This window comes from Lytechinus pictus, unplaced genomic scaffold (assembly GCF_037042905.1).
Source record: "Lytechinus pictus isolate F3 Inbred unplaced genomic scaffold, Lp3.0 scaffold_20, whole genome shotgun sequence".
NCBI lineage: Eukaryota > Metazoa > Echinodermata > Echinoidea > Temnopleuroida > Toxopneustidae > Lytechinus > Lytechinus pictus.
In genome coordinates, this window is record NW_026974141.1 from 14,059,726 (window position 1) to 14,069,136 (window position 9,411).

Below are 9,411 nucleotides of genomic sequence, written 5' to 3' on the forward strand. Positions count from 1 at the left end.
CCAAATATGAATTTATAGATATATATTTTTAAAGATATATTGAAAGAATATTTTTCAACTTTCTGAGCTCCAACATAAAAAGAGGTATATCCGGGGGGCGTTTCATGAAAGGACATTTTATTCGACAAGTACCAGTTTATCCGACAGTTACCATAGGAACAGTGCCTCTCATCCAATCAGAATCAAGGAAAGATGTGAGATCTGACAACTTGTCGGATGAAAATATTGATGAAACGCTCCCCAGGTCTCATTTTGGCACAATATTCAGTTAGAGTTTTTGAACGGGTGATTTTCGCTGATGACCGAAAGATGATGTCACAGGAAATCCTAGCTGTCTTTTTAAGGGATGGAGCTTTCCAAGTTGGAAATTAAAAAAATATATATCTTAACGTTTATTGAGAAATCAACGCAAGATATCTGGAACTTTAAATAGCAACAAATCACTTTTAATCTTCAATATACGCCAATAGGAATCAACTTGAATGTGGATTGCAGATTGCATCTCATTAGATATGCCCATACCCTTTGCAGGTAGACGAGTATTTATAATCATGATAATATCCAGCTTTAGATTTGCAACACAACCTCGGTTTTATGTTGTAGAACATCAATTACTTTGAAAGAACCAATAAATTAAGAATATGATGAAATTCGATAAAGGAGAGAAAGAGATAAGTATAAAGGGAATTTGCGCAACTACTTTGCATACGCTTTCTGGAACGTAGAGAGCCTTCATGACCAAGCAGTCTTTGTCGAAAATCTGTGAATCAAAACATAGTGTCGTCTGTATGGGACTCTGGACAAACGTTGAATTGCCAATTCGTCCACTCACCACAAGTCATGGTCTACTTTCATTTAGTCTAATGCCATAACGTTCATTAACATTTCGTCTAACAACCAATTGGTCCAATTACCATTGGTCCAATCATCACTTCGTTTAATCACCAGTTCGTCTATTACCATTTCGTCTAGTTGGTCAAATCCCCATTTTCTTTTCCTTCAATTTGCACAATTAACACTTTTAGCTTAATTAGACCAAATGGTATATGGACCAACTTTATTATTAGATGGAATGGCTTTAGACTAAATGACAGAAGAAAATTTGGTGAGTGGACGAACTGATGGTAGAGTAAACCAAATTAAACTAGATGAGTTTGCAATTGGACGAATTGGCATTACACTAATTGGAAATAGACCGGACAAACGGCATATTATTTGCAATGTTTCGTCAGCTCTCAACCTTAAAAATTATAAAATGATCTCCCGGTTCATCAATTTTCGACAAAAACCTTTAAGCTGTTCATTGTGATTTGATGGGCATTTTCAATGCATTCAATATGTTCTAGAATCCGTTCCCGTTGCAATAGCGGAAACTCGCTATTGAGGAGATTAAGTGAGACTAATCATGAAAGCAAGAGAAAGAGACGGGGAAGAAGAAAGAAGACAATGAGGAAGCGCGATAAAGAAGGAGAGACGAGCGGAGGAAAAGGGGAACTGATGAATAAAGAAAATGAGCGAGAATGACAGAGAAATATAGTTATAATGGAAGCAAGAATGGAAATCGATAAAAGAGGGGGTTCCATGACATTTGCTCCGGCGATGATTGCTCCGAATGACAATCTGCATGTTAAGCCAAGCATAAACCTAGTCTCAAAAACTAAATAAACCCTAATCCTTATCTGCATTATTCTGAACCAAAAACTATATTACAATCCTAACTCTAACCCCATACCCTCCGATATTAAAGGGGAATGAAACCTTTGGAACAAGTAGGCTTGTGTCGAAACAGAAAAATCAAAGAATAAGAACAAAGAAAGTTTGAGAAAAATCGGACAATTAATTAGAAAGTTATGAGCATTTGAATATTGCAATCACTATTGCTATGGAGATCCTCCCATTGGCAATGCAACAAGGATGTGTGATGTCACATGCGAACAACTTCCCCTTTGATGGACTATAAAATACCCACAAAATGTATCTTTTTGCTTTTTCTTATGGTGATACAAACTCTGTATCCATGATGTATTCTTTAAAAATCTGAATTACATGCCCTCCTATATTGAAAGAATATATGCTCTTCTGATAGATGTGAAAAGGCAGTTTAAGTGAAACATACACTAAAGTAATGGGGAGAGTTGTTCACAAGTGACATCACACATCTTTGTCGCATTGCCAATATAAAGATCTCCATAGCATTCATGGCATTAGTGATCGCAATATTCATATGCTCATAACTTTCTCATTATTTGTCTGATTTTTCTCAAACTTTCGTTGATCTGTTTCTTTGATTTTTCTGTTTTCACACAAGCTATCATGTTCCAAAGGTTTTATTCTCCTTTAAGACCGGAGCAAATGTCGCAGGAGCAAATGTCGTGTCACCAAAAGGGTTAGAGCATGGAGAGAGAGAAAGGGGATATTAAATGAATAAAATGCGAGAGATCAACACAGCAAACAATGAAAGAGATTAATATGAAAAATAAAGGGAATTAGATCGATTAAGAAAAATAAGGGATGATTATAAGAAGTGAGGGAGGTGGTGGAAAGATATTTTATTAATTCATTCCGCTCTCTCTGTCATTTACATTAAAAAAAATCCGGGCATAATATGTCATAAAGGTGAGGTCTGGGTGTACGTGTTTGAGTCTATGTCCTATATAGACATGATAGAGCGTGAGAGATTAGGGGTGTGTAAGTGAACAAGCACCCACACGAGCAACTGGGGACGTCTCGATTCGCACCACAAATGAAACGGTGATCTTAAAGTATACACCCGAAGAATCAAAAGTATTTATAATGCCTTTATGTAGTCATCATTGTAAAGGGGAAGTATTACTAATCAGATATATAACTTCACTTTTCAAAATAGTGATCAGAGTTTGCAGAAATCAGCTCTCAAAAATGATTTATTTTTATGCCATATTTCTGCCTTCCACCGGTCCTCTTGCGAGCTCCAGCTGAGTGACGTCACACAATGAGCAGTGAGCAGCTGAGCTGACAGCAGCCCATTGGAGACGATCTTTCCAACCCAGAAGGAAAAACCAGTTCCACTGGACCAGTTAGACCAGTAGAATTTTAACTGGTAACTCTGGAAATTGGAACATCGGTTTACTGGTCTAACTGGTCATACTGGTCCAGTTAAAATTTTACTGGTCCAGTTAAAAATTAAACTGGTCTTGAATTACTGGAATTTTGTACTGGTCTTTTTTCTGGTGGTTGTTACTGGTCTCACTGGTCTTCATACTGGTATCCAATTCAAGCTGGTCTTTACTGGTATTTTCTACTGGTCTGACTGGTCCTCGAACTGGTCCTCGTACTGGTCTCACTGGATCAATTTATTACATGCATTTGGTTTGTTATATACCATGGTCAGTGAAATGTGATGGAAAAGATGGTTAGTAAATTAATGTTTCTGCTGTTATTTTAAATGTGATATATGAAATTACACGTTTTCATTGTGAATTAGTTCACACACTTATTTGGAAAGTTTTTAAACAACAATGAGTGCCATTGCAAGGATGTTCCATTCTAAATCCTGATTTTTCTTTTTAAAATAGAAAATATGCAAATGAGGTAAACCACGTGATCAGCATCATCAGAATTACTGGTATTACTGGTCTTGACCAGTTCAATTTCAAACAATGAATTACTTTAGACCAGTTGACTATATCAGAGGAATATATCTTGCTTTGATCTTAATCATAATTAAAGGAAATAATAATTTTAATGATAATGTTAATACTTGATAATTATGATAATATTAATAATAATAATTACAATATCAATAACAACGATAACAGTAATAAGAATGATAACAACAATGATCATAATAATCATAGTGATAATAATTATGATAATTATAAGAATAATGATGATAACAATGATAACGATAATAACTTTATCTGAATTGCAAGATTCATATTCCATAATTCGTCAAATGATCTGACTTGAAATAAAGTCATTATCTATTGGACCAATAACACCAGTTTGATGAAAAACAATTTAACTGGTATTACTACTTTGCTTCAACTGGAATGCAATTGTTTAAACTGGTCTCCAGTTGATTTTTACTGGTCCAGTTAAAAATCAACTGGTCCAGTAAACATATACTGGAAACCAGTAAAAATCTACTGGAAACCATTTATTGGACCAGAAACACCAGTTTGATGAAAAACAATTTAACTGGTATTACTAATTGCTTCAACTGGAATGCAATTGTTGGAACTGGTCTCCAGTTGATTTTTACTGGTCCAGTTAAAAATCAACTGGCCCAGTAAAAATATACTGGAAACCAGTAAAATTCTACTGGAAACCAGTAAAAATTCTTACTGGTCTTACTGGTTTTTCCTTCTGGGAATCAGCGTTTTTTGCTCTTAGAATTGTTTATTCCTCTTAAGATTGGTCTTGTTATATAGATAAAAGTTTGAATTTACTGAACAGTGAAAAAGTGCACATTTAACGTATTTTGATAACCGATATTTAGCTTAGAAATTTTTTTTTTCAAGAAATATATGTGAATAAACAAAGCATATTTTAACGTAGAAATCACACTTGCGTCACATTAATATTATAATCAATATAAAGCATAGACATTCTTCTTTATGACTGAACAAAAATTATGAAATTTCATTAAGTAGCAAAGTCAGGAACCACAAAAAAAACACGGCAATATCCATCGCGAAATGACTGAAATTGCAGTTGAATTGCCGAAGCATTATTAGGCAACAGCGGCGAGCGGTCTTTATTATCTTAAAAATGCCTTTCCGATAGGTCAATGGTCTGTGGTCAAATGCGTTGACAATTGTCTTGCATGTGCGAGGACCCTGGTTCGAAACTTGGTTTTTTTTCTGTTTTTTTTTTTATTCCTTCCCCGTCCCTACCCATCTTTTTTTCTCTTTTTATTTTCTTGTGAAATTCTATTCAGACCTGTATTTATCAAATCTTGCTTCTTAATTGCTGCTTTTGATTTTCAAGTTCTTGATTAGATTATTTCTACTCTTATTTGGGATGGGAGGGGTAGAGTTAAAAGTCAAGTCCACATCAACTAAAAATTATTTGAATAGAGTAATTTCCCTTGTTGTTTTTACTCAAAACAGTCATATACACAAAACAATGATATGCAAATTAGAGCTGTCACTCACATCACATTCGTTTCTATTTTTTGTGGCATTTTGTTTTTTATTCTTTGCAGATTTGACGATAGGAAACTCTTCATCTGATCACAATAGGTTATATTTACGGAACTGTTAAAATAGTAATTATATAAATTTGAATCAAAGTTTTTATGAAATTTCCTGCAATATCTTGTTATTTTTCTTTAAATTCAAATGAATTTTTGATTGCGTGGACTTTTACTGGACCTTTACTCTTAATGTAGGGAATGCATAGCAAAATTTATCCAGAAACAAAATTGTCTTAGAATATGCAAATCAGTAATTGGACACATGTTCACTTTTCTTTCATCCAGGCCACTTCCTCACATTCACCAGGCTTTCAGTCTTATAACAAAAATGATGAACCGAACCATCACACAACAGCACACAACATTCAGAGTGCTTCACAATAAATATTTCACTTCTGTTCATACATGCAATAAATATTGTGGAAAACAAATAAAAGGCGTACCCATATTCAAATACCGTTTAAAAGGACAAATATATTATACCTTTCGAGAAAAATCAGCACGTTAAATATCTGATAACAAAACATAATTATGGGGCACTGCAAGAAACTTATGTTCAATTGCAAATCAAGCGTAAGTCTTAAATTCAAATTCAAGCGTAATAAGGTCGAGTTGCAATTCAACTACATGTTTAATCAAAGGACTTACCCTTGATTTGGGACGTGTGATTGAGTATAACATTTCTCGCAAAATGCCCTAGTAACATTAAAATTGTTCTTTCGTTTTAAATTGTGTGTTATTATTTTTGACAAGCTGTATTCCTGTCCAAGTCAAATTTCTTAGTTCTCTCCAAAACTGTGCTCAAAATTGTTTCCAAGATTGATAAAGACAAATTTTCTTTTGTACTATTATCAGTCCACAACTTGCAAACCGTAGGTCCTGGAAAGAGTGAAGAAAAAATGGCTATATCCAAATCATAGTAAAAGGACATGATGGAATCTCCCTGATTGAGGTAGCAAGCAGAGACCAGAAGTCACCAGAGTCACCAAGTGTGCAGATCTGTGTGTAGAAGAGAGAAAAAAAGAAATAGTTTAAATAATCAAATCAAAGTATGAATTTAATTATCGTGATGATTGATGACGTGCGGTGGCATGTAATTCCCGGTCAACAACAAATGATAGTAGGTTTAGACACCTGAAAAGTTCCACTCAGAACACTGGTGCTCTACCTCAAGTGATGTTTGTGTAGGCCCCACTCCACTTCACTACCGCTACACTACCGTACATGTACGCCACACCTACCCGGGTAGGTGTGTAGCGTAGTGTAGGCTGTAGCAGTAGTGAAGTGGAGACTACACGAACATCACTTGAGATACGGTGCTCTCTGAGTCTCTGTGTCATTACAAAGATTGCATTTATCTTCATTGTTGAAGGCATTACGCATACATATATGCAGCAACACTCTAATCAGAAAGAAACACCAGACTCTAATTTTGGCCCACCCAAGGGTTCATTACATGCCGCCGCGCACAGAAAACTCAAGCCATAGAAGTCGTGTGTTGTGGACCCAAGAAGTGAGATCCCAGCACGCGCGACCCACTAGTTAGAGGTTAGTATACTAATACTAACCTCGCAATACGTGTGAGTGATTTTGGCCAGGAATCAGGGTAATCACTGCTGAAAATTTGTCTGGCTTCATGATATCGGCATCATGGTGATATAATTCTGTGTATAATAAAAACTTAAACATTCCTCTGAAACAGCAGATTTTCAGCCATGGTCCATACCAGTGCTCCTAAATAATTTAATCGCCTGCCTGAGTCCTGACCAGTTTTAAAAATCTGAAGAAAAAATCTGCTGGAATTGTGCAAAAACATTATTTCTAAAATAAAGACTTTTTAATTTTAATAGTAGTTATGCCAAAATGCATGATTCTAAACTTATATCAGATCTGCATCTGTCATCTGACCTGAATGCATCGTCAGAACAAGTATAGTTTGACTTTTGACTGGATCAAACAGCGTAACCTGCAACATGCATCGGGAGCAAGTGAATGGGACCGTGCAGCTTGGAGTTTTTCAATAGTTAGTAGAGCAACACAACAAAGACTGTCGAGTGGACAAAATCGATCTTTCCAGTTCACAATTCAATAAAAAACGGGCAAAATAACACAGTTCTGGTTCCCTTATAGTCTGAAGTTGTCGAAAACAGAATTCGGATACCACAATACATGAAGAAAACGGTAAATTCGAAGAAAAATAGAGACCAGGAAGGTGAATCAGCTATCAGTGTACTGCTGGCTTGCACAGAGAGAGCTGCATGATCGAGATGAGTCGATCATGTGACGTCATTATTCTCGACTATTTTTGATCGCGTGATTGTCTGTCTGTGGGCGGCTGGGGGGCTGAGAAGGGTCTCTAATAATTTCATTTCTTGCATTTCCACGACATCAATAAGACTTTTTAGTGACATATTTGTGTATAAAAAGACAAGACCTTTCTATTCATATATAATTTGTCTATAATCATCACTTTCGTGAATTTTCTTTGGATGTATAATTTAATCGTGTAGTAATCGTCGGGATTGTACCAGATCAGTAGTGGCAACATATTGGTCGTACGAATTTTTTGAAAGTTTTTTTTCTTAATTACGATAGTCGAATTGTGGCATTTCTTAAAGGGATGGTCCGGGCTGAAATTATTTATAGCTTGATAAATAGAGTAGAATTCACCAAGCTTAATGCCAAAAATTTCATCAAAATCGGATAACAAATAACAAAGTTATTGAATTTTAAAGTTAAGCAATATTTTGTGAAAACAGTCGTCATGAATATTCATTAGGTTAGCTGATGATGTCACATCCCCACTTGTTTTGTATTTTATTATATGAAATTAGGTTTATTCAAATTTTTCCTCCAAGAACTAGATAAATTGAATTGACAACTGATTTAGTGCATTAGATATTTATTGCTGCAACTTACTTCATTATGAGGGAGACATATTATTCACACAGGTATGAAATAATGAAAAAATATGATTTTTATGTAATAACATAAGGAAACGGAAAGTGGAGATGTGACATCATCAGCCCATCTAATGAATATTCATGACGACTTTTTTCACAAAATATTGCTAAATTTTAAACTTCAATAACTTTATTATTTGTTATCCGATTTTGATGAAATTTTCGTATTAAGATATAAATATTTTCAGCCCGGACCATCCCTTTAAGGGACCGCACGACAGTAGGAACGGAGAACACTTGGCGAACTGTGGACGACCCCGATTCAATACCAATCGTAAATGACCCCGAATCTCGTGCTTTTGCAAAATAATCATAACAATGATAAAAGTCATTGCTTCACAACAAATTAAAGTTGTGCTTTTAGCCAAAATGGGGTCAAACACGGTGTATTGAGTAAAACTTGTTACCTTCCTCATGATTTAATAAAAGTTAATTTTTCTAATAGATTTTGACATCATATTTAGAAATAATATCATACTCCACCCAATTTCTAGGCGCGGATCCGGGGGGGGGGTGCAGGTGCGCTATCCCCCCGTAGGATTTTTTTGTTTTTAAGAGGGGAAAAAAGACGAATTGACCTTGAATATAAGTGAAACCTTTTCTTCTTCTTTTTTTTTGCTTGTCAAATTTCCAACGTGTAAAATTTTCCAGCCCTTTCTAAAAATCCTGGATCCTGTAGCACCCAGGAAAATGTCAACTCTGGATCCGCGCCTGTTTTCCCTTGCCCTTTTCTGTTTCTTTCTCATTTCCCAAGATTGTGATCATGGCGGAATATTTTGAGGGTACCATGGCCGGTAAATTGCCAATTCGTCTACTGCCAACTCGTCCACTCACCACAAGTTCCACTTTCATCAAGTCTAATGTCATTCCGTCCATTAACATTTCGTCTAACAACCATTTGGTTCAATAACCATTTGGTCCAATCATCACTTCGTCTAATCACCATTTCGTCTATGACCATTTTCGTCTCATAAACAGTTGGTCTAATATCCATTTTATTAGGTGGTCTGTCATGAATATGACAGATCACCTATTATATTCGTCAGATTTTACTTTATTTATATTTATTGCCAAATTTTGTTCCCACTTTATCTCAAAATCGGGCTTGTCAAATTTCTTGATTTTCATGTCATGTATGGAAATTATTATGGAATCGCGAAACGAAACTTTTCAAGGTTATCAAATCATGATGAGGTCATCTAGGCGCCATTTTGTAAAAATGAATTATTGATCATATCATCGCAACTAATCATAAAAATCATCCATATT